The sequence below is a fragment of the Euprymna scolopes genome, chromosome 7, assembly GCF_053919585.1.
Source record: "Euprymna scolopes isolate OS-2025 chromosome 7, ASM5391958v1, whole genome shotgun sequence".
Taxonomy (NCBI): domain Eukaryota; kingdom Metazoa; phylum Mollusca; class Cephalopoda; order Sepiida; family Sepiolidae; genus Euprymna; species Euprymna scolopes.
The window spans coordinates 156,771,800-156,794,374 of NC_136488.1; the positions used below are offsets into that span (position 1 = coordinate 156,771,800).

At 33.1% G+C, this 22,575-nt stretch overlaps 1 long non-coding RNA gene across 1 annotated transcript in view; it reads left to right on the forward strand.

The window, feature by feature from the left end:
* LOC145280093 (uncharacterized) overlaps positions 1-22,376 on the forward strand; it is a 45,269-nt gene extending 22,893 nt beyond the window's left edge. The window contains exon 3 of the long non-coding RNA XR_013868539.1: positions 22,088-22,376. This is a non-coding gene — a long non-coding RNA (uncharacterized LOC145280093). The remainder of the gene's footprint in view (positions 1-22,087) is intronic.
* Positions 22,377-22,575: the final 199 nt, after the last annotated feature.

The following is a 22,575-nucleotide window of genomic DNA, read 5'->3' on the forward strand; positions in this document are numbered from 1 at the left end:
TGGTATAATTCAAATAATGTGAATGTTTTAAAGTGGCCTAGTCAATCTCCCGATATATAAGTAATTTATGTGGAGAATTGAAATTACGAGTCCATAAAAGAGAACCTTCAAATCTGCGAGGATTGGAGAGAATTTGTGTGGGAGAATGGAATAAAATAACACAAGACATATGTAAGAAGTTCGTAGGAGATTACTCAAAACGTCTACATGCTGTAATCAACAATAATGGTTATGCTACAAAATACTAGATATACTGCGTTGCTAATTATTGAGTTTTCTTTTCGCGTTGTGCTAAATTATTATTTTTTATTTTTTCCACTGTTTCTACCTTAGTTTCTGTTGTGGTGGCAACCACTTATTTGCATATGCGAATAACATAACACTTTAAACGGCAAGCCTAGGTTGGCCTTGGTGTGTCTTACTCAAATGCCACCGGAAGTGACGCCGAAGAGCGTACATGTCCTCCCACCAAGACTCTCTGACTCGACACCGTCATTTGTACATATTGTAAATATACCTTTTCTTTAATACACTTATTATTGCGTTATCTTGTTGTTTGCGTCTTCATTGTATTTCCTTACTAATTATTGTTCAACCTTGCAACCACAACAGTTGGCGACGAGGTATGAAGCGTCAAATATAACAGTTTGACGAAGAACTATTTAAGAAAAAAAAAGTACAACGCAAAGGTTGACCATTTTTTTAAGGAATGCAAAGTGTTGACGAGTAAACGGGTTTTACGCTAAAGAGAAGTTTCAACTCAAGTGAAAAAAAACTCTAACGTGGCAAAAGCGACAATTTACGCCGTTTTCTGGGAATCCGACTTGCAAACGAATGTAAAAGTGAATTTTTGTTTGTCGCTACACGACAAATCTTACTAAAGGACCAACTCGCAAACGAAAAGCGAACTTTGTTCTGTCGCAAAAACGACAGGTCAGCCCCGTATTACGAAAAGCAAGGAAGTAACCTACGAAAAAAGTTCACCAGTGGATTCTAATTACTGTTCTCCGTAAACAAAACAACAACTAAAGGACTTTTTAATTAATGTTTTGGATGCCGTCGGTACTAAAAGGAAATACCACAGCTAAAAACTAAAATTCAACGAAAGGATTTTTTTCTTGAAGTTGTCACTGAATAACGGATAATACAGTAAAACTTCACGGAAAAAAGGTAATCTCAATTTAAGAGGTATTTTAATTACTAAAATACTAGAGGAAAAAAACTCAAAGAACTAAATGTACTGCATACATTTATTCAAATGTGACTCGATAAAAAAAACTTTTATTTTGTGGAAAGAGTTACTTATTAGTAAGTGCCTAAAAACGGAAAGTCAATTCCATTTCGTGATTCCAGATAAACCTGTTTTATTTTTTTTTCTTTTTGCAGCGTGACTCGCAAAAAGAATATATTATTGCAAACAGCGATATTATTATTGAAAACAGGAGCTGACAGCAATTTGCTTTTTTGTTGTAACCCAAACCGGTGTATATGGTACATGGTACAATATTTTTTTTAACTACACACTAAAAAAAAAAAAAAAAAAACATGGAAGACTTATCAAAAATGTTCATGCAATTTTTACAAGCACAGGCTGAGCGGGATGAACGCAGACAAGCTACACAAAACGAGCTTGTGCAAACACAAATACAGGCACAGGCTGACCGCGAGGAAAAGAGAGAGGACAGATTATTGAAATGGCAGAAGGAACAAGAAGAGCAGAAAATGGCACAATTAAAGCAGAAAAACTGCAATTGGAACAGGAAGAAAGGCATAAGAAACTACAATTGGAACAGGAAGAAAGGCATAAGAAACTACAATTGGAATATGAAGAAAGACAAGATGAACGTTTTGTTAAAACACTGGAACTACTAAAGAGTAATCGAGAAAATGTCGACAGTGTTAATTTCTCCCATACAACTATTTTTAATAGCATGGACACATTTCATTATGTGCCTGAGGAAGAGAAGAATTTTGAAGCATACTACACAAGATACGAGGATGTTTTTCAACTGGACTGTAAAAATTGGCCAAATAGTCAGAAAGTGAGCCTCTTACTCAGAAAATTGGGTACATCAGAACACAGCAAATTCGTAGATTACATATTACCTAAAAAAAACTGCGGAATTAGAGTTCATGGAAGCTGTAAAATTACTAAAAGAATTATTTAATCCAAATATATCTCTTTTTCATAAAAGATGGCTGTGCATAAATCTAAGAAAGATGGGCAACCAAGATTATTTGACATACGCATCAGTTGTCAATAAAAACTGCGATAATTTTAAGCTTGCAGAACTAACGTTAGAAGATTTTAAATGTCTAATCTTCGCTCAAGGGTTAGTTTCCACGAAAAATGCAGAAATACGCAGACGAGTGTTGTCTAAGCTGGAATCTGAGCAAGATTTAACCCTTCAGAAACTAGCAGAGGACTGTGAAAGGGCCATTACACTAAAAAAAGGATTAAAAAATATAGAAGAATCCGGAGTGGCATATGTAAGAAAAGTTAGAAAACCATACGCACCAACCAAGAACTTTACAAAGAAAAGCAATGGAACGGGATATTCCAAAGATAATAACCATAAATATAGTACACAATATAACAAGCCTCTTCCTAGATATAACTGTAAGAGATGTGCAGAAAAGCATTGGGAATCAGATTGTCCTTATAAGAAGAAAAAATGCTACATTTCTAAGAAGGTGGGACACAAAAGCGATTGCTGCAGATATAAAGATTACACCAGAAAGAGAGTACAGCAAACAAAATCAAATACAAAATTAGACAAAGATCGGCGAAAATACGTAAAAGTGGAAATATTTAAAACATCAATAAAGTTACAACTCGACTCCGGCTCCGATGTTTCTATAATAAACCTGAATACGTGGAAAAAGTTGGGAAAACCGGCCATGATGAAAACTAGTAAAGCAGCCCGGACGGTAACTGATGGTGGTATAAAATTTGAAGGAGAAGTTGTCCTCCCGTTAAAATTGAAAGGGATTTCGAAGAAATTAAAAATATTCGTACTAAAAAATAGTGAAAATCTTTTTGGAATAGATTTAATTGAGAAATTCGGACTATGGGATAAGCCAATCAATACATTCTGTAAAAAATTAGAATGTTCTTCTCCAACAACAGTAAATATAAAAGACGATTTAAAAGAATTATTTCCTGAGGCATTCACGACTAACTTAGGTCGCTGCAATAAATTCAAGGCCTCGTTTGAACTTAAAGAAAAGCTAGCCCAATTTTTAGAAAAAAGCGAAATGTTCCGTTCGCTGGGTTGGAAAAGATTGATAAAGAATTAAATAGATTGGAACAGACGGGAATTCTATCAAAAATAGAACACAGCGAGTGGGCAGCCCCCACCGTATACGAAAAGAAAAGTGAATGAACCATTAATGGTAAAACCAAAAAGAAAAAGATATTGAAATCTGTGTGACTTCAAATCTTGGGAGGGGGGTGTTGTGGTGGCAACCACTTATTTGCATATGCGAATAACATAACACTATAAATGGCAAGCCTAGGTTGGCCTTGGTGTGTCTTACTCAAATGCCACCGGAAGTGACGCCGAAGAGCGTACATGTCCTCCCACCAAGACTCTCTGACTCGACACCGTCATTTGTACATATTGTAAATATACCTTTTCTTTAATACACTTATTATTGCGTTATCTTGTTGTTTGCGTCTTCATTGTATTTCCTTACTAATTATTGTTCAACCTTGCAACCACAACAGTTTCAATACATTTTCTATGTTTATAAAAAGCTTCATTACCATTTGGAAGCTAGAAATACAAAAATTACAGTTTCAAATGTGTATTGAAAATATTTGCGGGGCACTGTATATATATATATATATATATATATATATATATATATATATATATATATATATATTAGCAAAGGTACCCGTCGTTGACTGGGTTCAAAAACGGCCTACAGAAAATGGACCCTCATTTATTAAAGCATGATAGGTTATGAAAAGGAAGGCTTATAAAGAGATAGCGCGACAGCTTCGAATTTGGGATATCAAAACCAAAGCAAAATATGATGAAAGTAAAAATAAAATAGATAAGCCCTATAATTTATTATACCATACCTGTTCACACTGAAACACTTATCTCAATATTCTGTAGATCTATATTAAAAAACCTTGTTAAACTTTGTGATATATTTACATTCTATGAAGGTCAAGCGCGAACGAACACCCAATAATTTTATTATGCCATATTTCTTCAAACTGAAACATAATTATCAAAGTATACTTACGCAGATAGATATGAAAAGTTTTTATTAAAGTTTGTGCCTATTTCCATTCTATGGAGGCCAGGCGCGAACGCAGTCCCCACAATTTTAATGAACCACCGTTCTGCCAGATCAAACATACCCATTCCTGTGTCTCGACGCATCTTCTATCATTATATGTAATCAGTTTTTTTTTAAATAGTCAACCATATAGGAGCCTATTCGTGACCAGACACACACACGCACACACACACACACACACACACACACACACATTCAACTTTACATTATAGATAGATAGATAGATAGATATTGGTCTTACTTTATATATATAAATATATCAAAATGCCTAACATATATATGTGTGAGGGTCCGTTTGTGGGGTTTTGTGTCTATGCGTGTGTTGGATCCGTATAGGGTGAAGTGTTTTGGATATATAATTTTAGCAGGAGAAATAAAAAGAAAAAAATGATAAAAACCCATAACACCAATATATGTTTGGGTTTTTCTTTTAACCCCCCCCTCTCTCTCTCTCTCTCTCTCTCTCTCTCTCTCTCTCTCTCTGTGTATATATATATATATATATACTAGCTGTACCCGGCCACGCGTTGCTGTGGCTCTGTTTGTTAAAATGGAACACATTCCTCAAGAAAAATTGCATTTTGTTCGTTTATTTACTTTTATTACTTTTTGCAATTTTTTATCTATAAAAGTTGTTGTTCCCCCCCCCCCCAAGAAAAAATTAATTTTTTACCATAAATTGTTAAGTGAAAGTTTGGGGGGAGGGTTCAGGAAAACTTGCATTTTTTTTAAAGAAATTTAGCAGTAAACGTTTCTTTTTGAAAACGAATTTTTTATTATAAAAAGAACAGATGAATGCTTTATATGAACATTGTAAATAGTTAGGTGAAAGTAGAGAAAAGTTTGATTTCTTTTTTCGAGAGACTGTACAAATTATTTTTTTTTCAATAGATGTTAAGAAAAACAGAAAACATACTTCCATCATTAATTATGCAAAAAAATAAATAAAGTGGAAAACTTTCTGTTATTAATGTTTGCTAAAAAATACAGTAAACTTCGCTGAAGTGTTAGCATATGCTGCATCTTAAAAAGTTGGTTCATGCTGACAATTAAATAAAATAAACGTCTAAAAATTAGTAAAAATAAGGAAAGTCATGAATGGCGGCTCTTGGGGGGGGCAAGTAAGTAGGAACAACACAATCATTTGTGTAAAACAATTAATATTCGAGAAATTGTAAACAATAACAAAAATACCTGATACCAAATGCAGTAAAATTCAAGTATCTTTTATACGTGCTGAAACTGTGTTAAGTTATTTTTATTTCATTTCTTTTATTAAAAGTTGTCTTTCCAACAATTATCTGGTTGCATGTCGTTTAACTAATGGGGACTTCACACTTGGAAAATTGTATAAAAAATCTATGACTATCACTAACTCTAAATTTGGGAGTGCAACTCGAACTTAGGGTTAGTGGTAGATAAGTAATTTGCTGGGTGTGTCAAAAATTTTGTGAAAAATATTCCATAATTACACCCCATCTTTCCAAGCTTATAACTCCTCGAAAAATGTAATTCAAACCCTAATTTTCTTTTTTTCAATTAAAGGAGCAAGGGCCAAGGTTTCATTTAAATCAAAACAAAACAAAAAAAACGAACAACGTGTTTTTTTAAAAAAGATTTTAAACTTCGGACTTTACACGTAAATTTCTAAAAAAACATTACTTTTTTGTTTTAAATTTGCATATATTATTTATTGATCTTTTATCTTCAATTTGTGATATATAAAACTTTGGTGTGTAAATTAATTATTTACTTTTTAATATACATTTGAAAACGGGGGGCTTGAATTAAAAGAACGTTTGTCTAAAATATTATATTCGGTTTATTGGAAAGAGCATAAAATTTCACATTAACCCTGAAAATATCGTAAAAATAGAATCAATGGTAAAATTTTGATAGATTTTTAAAATTTACAAATTGAAAAATACTGAACTCGTAAGACTCAATTAATTTCATTACTGTTTTTTTTAAATAAAAAAATAATATTTCTATTACTTTTTATACAACTTTAATAGTTTATTTTGGAAGTATAATCCATAAAGAAAATAAACAACCCACTTTTAAGAGAGAAATTACGAGTTTTTTATATTTTATTCGCAGTTTTGTGTTACTACAAAAATTCTGATACACCTAGTCATTTGTTTACAACTTTTGAGAAATTAAGCCCCCTTACTCCTTAAGCGATAAGCGGACATTTGTTTATTATTAATTTTTATTCAGCGTGTAAAATCCACTTTGAACAACATATTTGGAAATTAGAAAAATAAAAAAAATAAAAACTTTGTTTTAGCATGTTAAAAGTATTTAGGTTGGCAGATAATTAAATTCTACTGTGTTTAGTATAAGTTTTTTTTTTGCTGTTGCTTCTTGCTTTTTAGAATTTTTGACTAAATACTTCTAAATTAAGGGGGTTGCTTAGATCGTATTTTAAACAAAACCACGGAGGTTGGAATGCCCCCCCCCCCTAAAATGTACTTGGAAAAATCGATTTTATAGCGAGATTTAATAATGGTTAGCCGAAAAAAGGTGAAAAACAAAACAAATAATCAATAAATAATTGTTACCAAAGGCAATAAATGCTACTTTTTTTACTTACATGAATGAGTTTATTTTATGTTTTAAAGTATTTTCAAGCGCTTTTCTTTATTTTTTAATAAATAATTGCGGATGTGTGTGCGAAATATTTCCAGATTGCAAACGAAATCTCCAGATCAAGCGGGAAAACCGCTTAATTGGAAACACTGGTCACGTGACGGCAAGCATTGATAAATAATTGTCCATAAATAAAAAAATTGCCTATCGGTACAAAGAAAACCACCTATTTATTATAGAAAAATTAAGTATAATGTTATAATTAAAAAGAGATATATAAAAACACGCATGGGTACAGTAAACATATTATACGAAAATGTCGAAGCAATCATTTATTTAGTTATTTATACTATTAATTACGAACGAACCAAGAGTTACATTTATATATATATATATATATATATATATATATATATATATATATATATATATATATATATATATATATATATATATATATAAAAATATGCAGGGTGACCCCAAAAAACGTTATATCTCCATTATTTATTCACCAATTGCCCTTATTTTATAGGACATGGCAGAATCAACGGCCGTGAGTACACCAAGTTCCAAGTGGGAGCTGGGACAAAGAATACACTGTGTTAAATTTCGTTCGGATAAAACACTAAGAAACAGGGCCTAATTAGAGTTGGGGCCCGTTTTTTTTTGTCACTCTGTATAACGAATCCCCAGAAAAATATATATCTTCCCTTATAAAAAATTTGATTCACCGCTCATACAATATAGCATCAACCCGACAAATATTTTACAAATAACTACAAACATAAAACAAACCCTAATAAACAATAATTTTTGCAATAAAATCGTCGATAAGCACATAAAACTCTATTTAAACTCACTCTCACTCTCAGTCTTCCTTGACACTAGCGCACAAGTACATGTATTTGGTGACTTTAATGCCAACCACAAAAGCTGGCTTGGTTTCTCTAATTACACAGATGCAGCGGGAAGCACACCTCATAGCTTCTCTATATCTCACTCCTTATCACAAATTGTTACGTTTCCAACCCGTTTCCCTGACCAGGAAGAACAACACGCATCACTTCTAGATCTGTTTTTGACCACAGTTCCCGATGATTGTATAACAAATGCCGACAGCCCACTTGGGAACGCTGATCATGCAGTGATAATAGTTGAAATCGTCCGAAACTCTAGTGACAAAACTGAAGAGCCAGTGCTCAAAACAGCGAAATATTATAAAAAGACTGACTGGGAAGCCATCAAAGATCTTATCAGAGATGCCCCATGTGGAAATATTTTTCTCTTCCAGCTGAACAGTGCGCAAATGAGACCACTGAATGGTTCAAAACTGCAATCGAAGCGCATGTTCCCATGCGGAAATTTTATAGTAAGCCCCACTCTCCCCAATGGTTTACTTCGACTTGTGCAACTGCCATTGCTCAAAGGCAGCATGCATACCGCAGATTTAACCGACATGTCCAATTCAAACAGACAAAAGTATATAGAAGCTAGAAGTAACCTTAAGAAAGAAATAGCGGCAGCTAAGAGAGAATTTACTGAAACCACTAAAAAACGCGTCGAAGCACAAAAACTAGAAACTCGTGACTTATGGAAAATCTACAACAGTGTAGTAAATAATGGGCAATCAACAATTCCCCCACTATCCAACAATCACGAGGTTGTTTCCTCAGCAACCGAAAAGGTTAGCATGCTTGCCAGTCGGTTTGCCTTAAACTCCACACTGGATCCTTCCAACCACCCCCTAACTGACTTTCCTATGCGGACAGATGCTACGCTAGACGAGCTGAAAATCACCCCTGCTCAGGTGCATGCTATCATAAAAAACCTTGACACTTCAAAAGCATGTGGACCCGATCTCATCCCAGCTGTGCTATTAAAAAAATGCTCAGCCGAAGTAGCTCCAGTTCTCTCCAAGCTCTACAACAAATGTCTTAATGAATCTTGCTTTCCGGGCTGTTGGAAAACTGCTTCTGTGGTACCAGTATTCAAGAATTCTGGCGAAAGAACTGACCCATTAAATTATCGCCCAATTAGCCTCCTCCAACTTTTGGCCAAAATATTTGAGACTTTTATTAACCATGCTCTAGTCCATCACCTTACAGATGCTAAACTTCTAACTGGCCAACAATATGAATTTAGACAAGCCCGTTCCACAGCAGACATCCTCACTGTAATCTCTGAACGTATATACCATTCACTGGACAAAGCGGAAGAGGGCAGAGCGGTACCTCTAGATATATCTAAGGCTTTTGGAAGGGTATTGCTGAAGGTCTCCTCAGGTAATTTTCATCAAACGGTATCACTGGTAGAATACTTAACATAATTAAATCCTTCTTAGATAAGAGAAAAATCCAGGTTGTCCTAGACGGTCGTACATCTAAACAATATGATATAAATGGGGGAGTGCCCCAGGGGTCTATCCTTGGAACTCTACTGTTCTTGATATTTATAAATGACCTCCCCGACAAAATTGCCTCTGAGATAGGTATATATGCTGATGACACCACACTCTATAACAGGCATGACAGAAAAACAAATGAACACATTTCTAAAGAAATGGCAGAAACACTAGAGGAAGACCTCCAATCTGTAGTGGAATGGGGACAAAAATGGATGATCGCGTTCAATACTGCCAAGACTAAACTAGTTTCATTCAATAATTACAAGAAACCTTCTCTACCACCTATAGCAATGGTCAACGACTCTTTATCTGAAAGTGCATCTTTTAAACTCCTTGGCCTAACGTTCACAGTAAACATGAGTTGGAACAATTACATTGAAGGCATTGCCAGGGTCGCTGCAAGGAAGGTAGGCTCTCTCTATCGTGCTAGAAAACTACTAACACCCGAAAGTATCCTGTACCTCTATAAGGCCACCATTCGCCCATGTATGGAGTATTGCTGTCATATTTGGGCTGGTGCATCTGCTGCTAGTCTCTCGCTCCTTGACAAGGTTCAAAAGAGAGTCGCTAATCTGATAGGCCCTGAACTGGCATCTAAGCTTCAGCCTCTGTCCCATCGACGAAATGTTGCATCCCTCTGCCTGTTCTACAAGTATTTTAATGGTGAATGCTCTAACGAACTGCAATCACTTGTTCCCTCACGACGTGAACACCCTCGACAAACCTGACAGGCTGCTAAATCTCACCCCACACTGTAGCGATCCCTAGATGTAAAAGATCTTTCTACTCCAGTAGTTTCTTCCCCAGAACTGCTAGACTCTGGAATTCCATTCCAGGTCCCTGCTCCCCCAACTGTATTGATGTGCAGAAGTTCAAGTGTAACATGAACCGACATCTTGCTGCTCAAATCCCTACATAGTAACCCAGTAGTTGTTGCCCCTGATAGTAGCCCCCTGCACCAAAGTGGTAATGTGCCTTGTTTGGGGTGAAAATAAAAAAAAACAAAAAAAACTTCACAATAAAATCATAAACCCTAACAAAAACGGCACCATGAAAGTATATTATAAAAAAACAGCTACGCACTGACTACAAAACAGACGGAAAAATAATAACAAACCTAATTAAAAGATACACCAGACCCACCGACCAAAACAAAAAGATCAAACTAATAATATATTGTACTAAATTTAAAACCTCCAATTTAATAATTAAAAACAATGATAATGCTAACACCACACTAAACCATATTAATGTAGTGTATGATTTTATTTGCCCATTTGCAGAATGTCTCGGAATCCATTCTAAAAACTCATACAACGCATACATAGACCACACAACAGGAAAAGAAAAAGATAACAGCAACAGTCACTTCTGATAATAATCGGATGCACCGAAAGAAAGTGTTTGAGTAAAATATGGCTGAACAACTTTTGCGCACCATTTTATGCAATATGCCAGCTGAAAAAAAAAAAGACCGCTCGGCGAATGGAAAAGATATCCAGAAAATTTGGAAAAAAGAATAACTGTCGTGTTCAATTAGACGTGCTTGAATATATATATATATATATATATATATATATATATATATATATATATATATATATATATACAAAATTCCAGTATTTTCCCGATTCCGATACAATGACTGATTCTGTACTAAATTCCCTGTTCCGATAAAATTATCGATTCCGATTCTTCATAAATCTCTAAATATTCAATTATAGAATTGTTATTTTTTTTTTTTTCAGATCACCGTCAAAACACATGTTAAATGTGCAGATATTTTCTTAATCGTAAAAATATACTTGTAGGGATGATCATTACATTTTAGTTTTACTGGTAGTTTAAAATTATAGATATTTAATCTAGTCTGTCTGTCTATAGTAACGTAGTCTGTCTGTGTGCGGAATGGTTTTTTACTGAATTACTCAATTCAATTTCTGGTCTACAGACTTAAAATTTAATATATAAGAAATTTGAACGTGGGAACAAATTCGATTTGGTCTTTAGTCTGTAAATATAACTGCTAAGGGGCAAAATTGAAAATGGAACTTGACAGGCGTAAATTGACTAAACGTGTTTTCGACGCATGCGCAAATATACATTTATACCTTTAACAACGTTGTTTTTTAAGTCTTTTATATTCGTATGGACTTAGCTCAAGTGGTAACGAATAATGCTGGAGAGCTAGGTTTTGGTTTCGATTCTAATTAATGGCACCAAAGTCATATTTTTATTCATTTTTAAACTTCTGAAATCACTACTATGTATAAGGTACAATATAATAATCAATAGAGAATTGGCTCTATAATAATGAGTACGGAATCTGCATGAATTAAAATATCATATTTAAGCGTACTTTATGGCCGGACAATGCCTGGCGGCAAGTGACATTGTCTCTGTATGTGCGGAACAGTATCTACCAAACTACTGACAATTTTTTACCTACAAACGTGAAACTTGATGTATAGGGGATTCTGAGCTGTTGTACAAATTCAATTTGGATTTTATTCGGTAAAAATAGCTGCTAAGGAGACAAAATTGGAAAATTGAAATTGGCAGACGCTAGTCGACTTAAAGTGCTCCTTTGCGCATGCGCTAATAGTTAAGTTAATATACGTTAAAGTTGGTTACTTTTTAAAGTTTTGATCTCCATTGTTTATTTAGCTAACAGAGCTAAAATGCTCACTGATGTGGCACTGTGGCATCCTAAACATGGATCTGCGAAGTAGGAAGTCAAGACGTACACAAAATTATTGACAAAAGACACTGGCTTACAATTTGAAGGCCATGGAAGATAGACACCTGTGGATGGAAAGAGTCAATTTGGTTTGGGCAACCCACCTGATACGATAATGATGTTTATTTAGCTCAGATGGTAATGAATGTTGGATCGCTAAATAGTTTGGTTTCGATTCTAGCTGATGTCAACCAAGGTCATATTTTTCTTTTAAACTTTTGAAATCACTAATATATAAAGAATAGAGAATTGGCTTCATAATAAGATTTAGACTATCATATTTAAGCATATTTTATCACCAGATACGGCCGGGAGGTATGTTAGTGTATATATATATATATATATATATATATATATATATATATATATATATATATATATATATATATATATATATATTGAATATGAAAACTAGTGGTTACACATACGCAAATATGTTTCAGTGACCACCCTGCTAGGGAAAATCACGTCATCAGGCCAAGAATATCTTCGGATATATTCTTGGCCTGATGGTGTGATTTTCCCTACCAGGGTGGTCACTGAACCTTATTTGTATATGTGTAGCCACTAGTGTTCATATTCAACATATTCATATTGCTCTGTCTAAACATTGAGCACTCTTTGGTAGACACATTTCGTTTTTGTTTAAATAACTAAACAATACTACCAATAACATATATATATATACATATGTATATATATATATATATATATATATATATATATATATATATATATAGAGAGAGAGAGAGAGAGAGAGAGAGAGAGAGAGAGATGTATATATATAGAGAGAGAGATATCTGGGGAAAGAAAGACATAAAAACCCCATAAAACCCTTCATCAAATGGACCAAAAGTCGCCTCGTTGAACTTAACTCTGACTGGACACTGCCAACACTTACTGTTAGGGACAGAATGTCTGAGACCACATCACTCTGAAAAACACATTTAGTATCAGCAGATGTAAAAATAACATTTCAAACTCTCATTTTGAAAAAAAAACTTTTTACGAAAATATCTGAAGAGAGCAAAACAAAGTGTGAAACGTGTTATAAAAATATTTTAAAATAAAAAATATGATAAAAGGATGAAAACCCCACAATTGTTGATGGCTACACGCTTTTATATATATATATATATATATATATATATATATATATATATATATATATATATATATATATATATATATATATATATACTAGCTGTACCCGGCCACGCGTTGCTGTAGTTCAGTTTGTTAAAATGGAACACATTCATCAAGAAAAATTGCATTTTGTTCGTTTATTTACTTTTATTATTTTTTGCAATTTTTTTAATCAATAAAAGTTGTTATTTTTTCCCCAAAAAAAAGATTGATTTTTTACCATAAATTGTTAGGTGAAAGTTTTTTTTAAGAAATTTGGCAGTAAACGTTTCTCTTTGAAAACGGAATTTTTATTATAAAAATAACAGATGAATGCTTTATATGAACACTGTAAATAGTTATGTGAAGGTAGAGAAAAGTTTGATTCTTTTTTCAAGTAAATGTACAAATTATTTTTTTAACAGATGGTCAGAAAATAAACAGAAAAATACTTCCATCATTAATTATGCAAAAAAATAAATAAAATGTTGATTTAGTGTTTCAATATTATGCTTAGAAATTACGATAAAACTTGCTGAGTATGCGCTGTTTTACGGTTGTTGTAAAAATGGAACGGAAACTTAAATTTCGCTTCGTTTTAATCTTTCTTAATTTTTTAATTGTGCCCCCCAAACGAATATAATCAAAACAGTGACATTCAACAATTGTACTTTATTTAAATAAAACACAAAATCTTAAAAAAAAAAAAAAAAAGTTAATAACGAAAGGGAAATAATTCCATTTTTAAACGAAAAAGTCAGTTTGGTATATCTTTTTGTTATTTTTTACATAAGTCCAACTTACCATTCACATTGGTTGTCGGGTACGTTTACAACGAATAAACACTCCAATCTAGTAGATGTATCAGAATTTCTGACACCCCAATCACGAAACTGCGAATATAATATAAAAAAACTCGTAATTTCTCTTTTAAAAGTGGGTTGTTTATTTTCTTTATGGATTATACTTCCAAAATGAACTATTAAAGCTGTTTTAAAAGTAATAGAAATATTTTTTTTTATTTTTTAAAAAACAGTAATGAATTTTACGGACTCAATATTTTTCAATTTTTAAACTTTAAAAATCTATCAAAATTTTTCTATTGATTCTATTTTTACAATATTTTCAGGGTCAATGTGAAATGTTATGCTCTTTCCAATAAACTGAATATAATATTTTAGACAAACGTTTTTTTTTTAATTCACGCCCACCCCCATTTTCAAGTGTCTATTAAAAAGTAAATAATTAATTTACTCACCAAAGTTTTATATATCACAAATTGAAGAGAAAAGGTCAATAAGTAATATATTCAAATTTAAAACAAAAAAGTAGTGTTTTTTAGAAATTTACCTGTAAAGTTCGAAGTTTAAAACCTTTTTTGTAAACCACGTTGTTTGTTTTTTCTTTTGTTTTTTTTATGAAACCTTGGTCCTTGCTCCTTTAATTGAAAAAAAATTAGGGCTTGAATTACATTTTTCAAATGGTTATAAGCTTGGAAAGACAGGGGATCGAATAATTCACGCCTCCCATTTTGAAATGTCTATTAAAAAGTAAATAATTTACTCACCAAAGTGTTATATATCACAAATTGAAGAGAAAAGGTCAATAAGTAATATATTCAAATTTAAAACAAAAAAGTAGTGTTTTTTAGAAATTTACCTGTAAAGTCTGAAGTTTAAAACCTTTTTAAAAAAAAAAAGCACGTTGTTTGTTTGTTTTTTTTGTTTTGTTTTTTTTCAATGAAACCTCGGTCCTTGCTCCTTTAATTGAAAAAAAATAGGGCTTGAGTTACATTTTTCGAGGAGTTATAAGCTTGGAAAGACGAGGTGAAATTATTCACTATTTTTCATGAAATTTCTGACACACCTACCAATCTACCCATGTTAAGAACGGCTTTCGGAATAGACACCCCTAACCTTGCCAGCTATAAAAGTTGACGTGTCGAATGTGAATGATGAGTTGGACGTAATGTAAAAATGTACCGAATTTAAAAGGGAACGAAATTCATATTTCCGTTCCATTTTTACAACAATCGTAAAGCAGAGCATTCTATGCAAATTTTACCTAACTTACTGTATTAATGCTATTTTTAAAGCAAAAAAAAATATTTAGGTTTGGCTATAAATTCCTAAACTCATTTCACCCTAAATAATTTAGGTGACTGAAATAGGAATCTAATTGAATCTTTAATTTCCTAAATAGTATGCGAGAATTCATTTTTCTTCGAGTTATATCGAATTCATTAATACGGACTTTAAGGGCTTTTTTCGTAATGTTACTGTAAAAATTATTTTTTATTGTTACAAATTACGATGCTTTATTTATATAAAAAAAGCAAAAATAAATTCTTGCGTTTTTTATTTACTACTGAAAACCATAACTTTAGTAAAGGTATTTTTGTTTAAACAAAATAAAACATTTTCACCAAGAGTTAAGTAAAAATAATTAGTTCATTATATTCTGCGACCATTATTTGATAAATAGTGCAATTTTCATTAAAATTGGTTAATTTTCTGATTTTTAGTGAATTTTTAAGTAAAGGGAGGAGTCAAAATGTTTATATACTTTGAGCGTCGGCATTCATTTTGTCTGTACCTACCATTTTTCGATGAATATTTGATAGGAAAGCGACCACGTGTGGTTAATTTAAATTAAATTTCAATCACATGGTTACATTATCAATAATCATGTGATTAAACCCATTGAAAATTTACCGATATTGTAAACACATTCTGTTTACATTATCCTTTTAGTGATATCACATGCAGTGTTGCCAACTGAGATTTAAAAAAAAAACGCGAGATCAGCAGAAAGAAATCTCCAGAAAATCGCTAAATTTTTACTTTTATCGTCTGAAATTTTTAAAAATCGCTAATTCACCCCCCCCCAAAAAAAACTCCATATTTTAATTTCCTACCATAAAAAAAATTAAAAATATAGTATATTCAATATATAAAATGTTCCGTGTTTTCTCACTATATGTTTCTGGAATTATATTGAAGCGGTTAGCTCCCCAGAAGGCTTATGTATTTTATTTACCTGTTTTTCAGAGAGGGTATTTCTTTTTTTGCAGGAAACAAATCATAAACTCAAACTTTTTATAATAAAACTAAATTGAAATATACTGCAAATTAAACATCACAATAATGGTGCAACATATTTTGAAATTAGAAAAATAAAAAAACAAAAACAATTTGTTTTAGCATGTTAAAAGCATTTAGGTTGGTAGATAATTAAATTCTACTGTATTGGTATAAGTTTTTTTTGCTGTTGTTTCTTGCTTTTTACAATTTTCGACTAAATACTTCTATATTAAGCAGGGTTGCTTAGATCGTATTTTAAACTAAACTTCGGATGTTGGAATCCCTCCCGACCCAAAATGTACTTGGAAAAATCGATTTTCTAGCGAGATTTAATAATGGTTAGCCGAAATAAAAGGTGAAAAACAAAACAAATAATCAATAAATAATTGTTACAAAAAGCAATAAATGCTACTTTTTTTTACTTACATGAATGAGTTTATTTTATGTTTTAAAGTATTTTACAGCGCTTTTCTTTATTTTTTAATCTAAAATTGCGGGTGTGTGGGTGCCAAATATCTTCAGATTTTCTAGAATTCCCTGCTAGATTGCAAACGAAATCTCCAGATCTAGCAGGAAAACCGCTAAATTGGAAACATTGGTCACGTGACAGGAAGCGGTAATAAATAATTGTCCCTAAATAAAAAAAATTGGCTTATCGGTTCAAAGAAAACCACCTATTTATCATAGGAAAATTAAGTATAATGTTATAATTAAAAAGAAATATATAAAAAGACACATGGATATAGTAAACATATTATACCAAAACGTGGAAACCATCCGTCCAGTAGTTTTTTAGACTATCAATTACGAACGTATATATAGATATGTACATATATATATATATATATATATATATATATATATATATATATATATATATATATATATATATTTCTTATCGTTGAGCACTTTCAGTTGAATTAAGTCGGTCAATTTAGCTCTTATGCATAGATCATCATATAACGATTAGATCACTGGCTGGCTGGCGTAAAGAACATTTAAAAATTAAAATGCTTAAATTCAACGTTATTTCACGCGCTTAATGCTAACCAAATGGATACGGTCTTTGCTAATCGAGCCAGAGATGGCTCGTGTTGCCGAGTTCGAATCTGTCGACTGCTGTTAATCGTGAGACACTGCACTGAAGATTCCCGAAAGGATGAAATACTAGTGTCTTATTATAGTAAAAAATAATTATACATATATATATATATATATATATATATATATATATATATATATATGAAAGTAAAAATTAAATAGATAAACCCCATAATTTATTATACCATACCTGTTCACACTGAAACACTTATCTCAATATTCTGTGGATCTATATTAAAAAAAAACTTGTTAAACTTTGTGACATATTTCCATTCTATGGAGGTCAGGCGCGAACGAACACCCAATAATTTTATTATACCATATTTCTTCAAACTGAAACATAATGATCAAAGTATACTTACGCAGATAGATATGAAAAGTCTTTATTAAAGTTTGTGCCTATTTCCATTCTATGGAGGCCCGGCGCGAACGCAAAGCCCACAATTTTATTATATCATCCCTATTTAAGTTTAAACATACTTATCACAGGATTCTTATCGACATCTATATCAAAAGCACTTGTAAACGTTTTTTTCTTTTTCATTTTTAAATTTTTTATTTCCATACTTTGGGGCCAGGCGCGAACGTAGACCCCACAATTTTAATGAACCACCGTTCTGCCAGATCAAACATACCCATTCCTGTGTCTCGATACATCTTCTATCATTATATGTAATCAGTTTTTCAAAATAGTCAACCATATAGGAACCTATTCGTGACCACAAACACACACACACACACACACACACACACACAGACGTTCAGCTTTATATTATGGATGTGTGTGTGGGGGGTTTATAGCGCTCGAAATACTAAACTCTGGAGAATATTAAAAATTCTGAGTAATCATTTCAAAAATTGACTTTCATTGTTCAATTTCACAATACTTATCAAATTTCTTAAATTACCCATCGATACGCGTTAATGAAATCTATCTACACAACGTTGATATTAAAAGACTATTTTTTCTATTTCAAAATAATTAAAACGAACTTCTTAATATATTCAGTCATGAATATGCGAGCTACTAAATTAAGGTTAACTTATTTGCATATTCTTTGAAAAAACGAAGTCTGATTGATGAATTTTTTATAATTTTTTAATAGATGATTGGCTTTATTACACTACTAGTGTGGGTGGCCGGCGCTACCCGGATGTTTGGAGGTGTGTGTTGAGTAAAAAGAAAAGGTGGTAGTAGGAAGGCAGGCTCGAACCCTTACCGCGAAGGAGGAAAAGAACGGAAAAAAACTTTGCTGTTACGACCACCGCCAAACCGGAAGTGACGTAGGTTTAAATTAAGGCTAGATAATCGAAAGGAGAGGATCTTTCGAAAATATCGGCAGAAAAAAAGCGATCCCCCCCCCCCTGGAAAAAAGTGCCCAGTGGAGGGTGATGTTTTTAGCCAATTTTTCGGTATTTGTCGTCTGAAGGGCCGGGCTTCAAAATGATACTGATCTTGTGAAAATCCGTCGCCTTTGTCGAAAGTTTTAGGCAGACATGCAAACATACATCATACATTTATATATTGATAGCTCAAATTGTCGACCCAAATCGATTAAAAAGCTTGCCATATCTCTGAATACCCTTTATGTAAAATTTTAAATGTTTAGACCAGAAATTATCTGAGTAATTTAATAGAGACCATAGAGGTCAATTTTTTTAAAACTTTGACCCCTTTTATGACCACTTAACATTTATTGTTTTGGGCTCAAACCAAGTTATTAAGTTAGATCCATGTCTAAGGAACCTATATCTAAAATTTCAAGTGTTTATACCCAAAATTGTCAGAGGAGTTTGGTAGAGTTCTCAAAAGTCAAATCGTTGAACTTTGACCCCTTAACAGCCAAATTTCTGACCGAAAACCTCCAAACCCCTATGTGAATTTTTGGTCTACAAGCTTGAAACTTGGCATATAAGGGGATTTGGGCATGTGGAGCAATTTCGATTATTTTAGCCTGCTTAAATAGCTGCTAAGAGGTCAAAATTAAAAAAAAAAAACAGTTGACCTTGGTAGCGTAAATCAAATAAAGCTGTTACTCCTGTTGTTACTTTTGCGCATGCGCAAAACTAAACATTCATCACTCAGAGATGCTTATTTCGTATCCACACCTGTCGGTGGCTCAGACGTTAATGACGCTGAAGCAATAAATAACGACTAGGGGTGGGCGCTAAACATTTTGGTTTTGATCCCAGTGGATGGTACCGAAGTCATATTCTTACAACGTTTGAAATAATTGCTATATATTGGATAATTATCAGTCGAGAAATGAGGCTATAATAATAAGAAATCAGCATTGATTAATAATATTTAAGCGTATCTTATGACCCGTCAACATCTGGCGGCCTGTTAATCTATAATATAAATCTCACCTGTCTGTTTTAATGTATGTATGTATGTTATGTCAGGTCATGTTATATGCTACTGGTACCATGTAACCCAGTACTACCTGCTTCATGGTCGGGTCACCGGCGACTAAACTGGTTCCCCCACCAGACTTGTTTGGTGAGGAGGGCGGCTAGTTTCCCTGAAGGATTAAAAACAAGACCTTCCAAAGGGCGAATGAACTCTTTTTCTGGGTCAACGGCCAACTAGCACTGTGTATATTTCTGTGTGTGTGTGTGTGTGTGTGTGTGTGTGTGTGTGTGTGTGTGTGTGTGTGTGTGTGTGTGTGTGTGTGTGTGTATTGGGGTAGAGAGGGCTCCCGTAAGCCGTGGTGAAGGCAACCTTTCTAGGAGAAGCAAATCTCTGATTTAAAAAAAAACATAAAGCGGAAGACCAGTACCCGCATTAAGCTGGTCTGCAGTTTACTTTGTTGCTGGCTATCTTGCTCTTGCTTGTTGCTGGATCTCAACATTTTGAACAGAGAGAGAGACTTAGCTGTCGTACAAAGCTAAGACTCTGTAACATCATATTTGTATAGATACTCCCTTGGACATTTGGGCTCATGGATTTTAAATGTCTGAGGGAGTGGCACTCGTCTGAGAAGACGTTGCAATTATCATGTATGTATGTATGTGTGTGTATGTATGTGTGTGTGTATGTATGCCTAAAACTTTCTACAGAAACCACGGATTTTCGCCACATCGGTATCGTTTCGAAATCGACCCTTCGGATGACAAATATCGAAAAAAATGGCTAAAAGCATTAATTCCTTCACTCTCAACTGGGAAACTTTTCTACAAGGAGGGGTCGTTTTTTTTTTTTTGTTTGTTTGCTTATTTGTTTTTTGTCGATATTTTCGAAAGTCATCCCCTCTTTTTGATTAACTAGCCTGATTTTAAAGCTACGTCACTTCCGGTTTATCGATAGGTGCAACGGCAAAGACGTCACTTTTTTTCACGTTCTTTTCCTCCTTCGCGGTGCGGGTTCGAGCCTGCCTGCCTACTACGCCTTTTTTATTATTTTTGTGCTCAACACACACCTCCAAACACTCGGGCAACGCCGGGCACCCAGGCTAGTATATTATAAAAACATCTTTGCTAAATTCTAAATAAAAAGTCTTCTTTTAATTAATTTACAACATCAACACTTTTAAAACCATGTTTAGGATTTATATTATTTTATAAACACTTAGGAATGTAATGTATTGTTAATTTCTCATATACCCAAAAAATATATGCCATAAGAATGTGTTTATAGTACGTGTAAAATAATCGTTAGCAATGATTAAATAGAATTAAAATTTGAAAGAAAATGGTTATCTGTTAATGAAAGTCACAAACTCACATTTTATTTATTTTTTTTTTTTTTACCGTTCTTTCTCGCCATATTTCTTCAAATTAATAGTTAATAGAAAATGGGTTCTATTTAAAATTACTTTGTGTCTTTTTTTTTTAAGATTCTAAAAAAATGTCTTACGCTGATTTTGGCAGTATGGGCTTTCGTAGGTTGAATAGCCAATATAGCCCATCGATGCTGACGTGGCGTGGAAATCTAAAATTATGAAATGCGAATATCGGAACGAAACGCGTTTTAATAGTTGTTACGCATAAAAAAAAAACCGACTTATTTTGCATCTTCGCTTTTTCAGACAAGTTTTTACCGATTTTTTTTTTTTTTTTTTTTGCATTCAAAGAAAATGTGAATGAAATTAAACAAAACAGCAAACGAAAAAGAAGTTTTTGCTGCATGTTTTTATGAAATAGTTTCGTCACGTGATTAGTTCATTTGTATAATTTAATTTAAATTATATATTTTAATGTTTAGCTTTTTTTAAGAATAACATTTATTTTTAAAAAGTTAGTTGCGACTTCCTTTTCAACTTCAGAAATAAGACGTAACAAAATTATATAAAATGAAATAACAAAAGAAAGTGTAATTATTTCAAAATAAAAATTTAAAACACAAAAAAGTCGGTATTATTTATTTTATTAGTTTTAATAGTTTTGTGTCAAAAACTATTAAAACACATTTCGTGCTTATATCTGCGTTTCTCAACAACAAAAAAAACATGTGGTCACAAATTCCTTTTGCGTTTGTTTTTTGTTTTTCTTTATTCAAATTCCTTAAATGCAAAAAGACTTCGGTAAAAAAATTTGTCATAAAAAAAGACGACGCAAAAAATTAAGAAATAAAAATTTTTAAAAAACGACTTTTTGCATCAAAAACTATTAAAACACATTTCGTTAACATCTATGTGAAACAATAAAATTGTCGCCTTAGAAAAGACATGATTCCATTTCCGTTTGATGAAAACCAGTTTTCTTCTTTTTTTGTTGCAGACGATCTACTAGTTTACCAGTTGTTCAACGAGCGAGATTGCAGATGCGCCGATGTACAACTCATGCTCTCTATCGATCCAAATTATGACAACAGGACCATTGCCAGCACCCTTAAAATGCAAATCCGGAGGGTTCAACGATGGAGGGCACAGATCAACGAAGTTTCCAGCTACGGTTATGATTTTTGGTTTGGTTTCAAATCGGCTTGAAAGTCAACATCAAAATGTAACTGGAGTGTCGTGATGCTCTGGTGCAATAAGTAGCCGCTGGCAGACTCTGGTTGTAGCAGCAGGACTCGGCACCGGACCACAAGTCCAAAGAGACCCAAGCTTGGCTTCAGAAGGAGTGCTACGACTTTGTACCCTTCTCTCATTGGTCCCTTTTCTCCCCCGACCTGAACCGCTGGACTACTTCGTTTGGTTATACGTCAAGAACATCACCAACATGACCTCCTATAACACCAAAGCCAGCCTGATTGCCTCCATCCG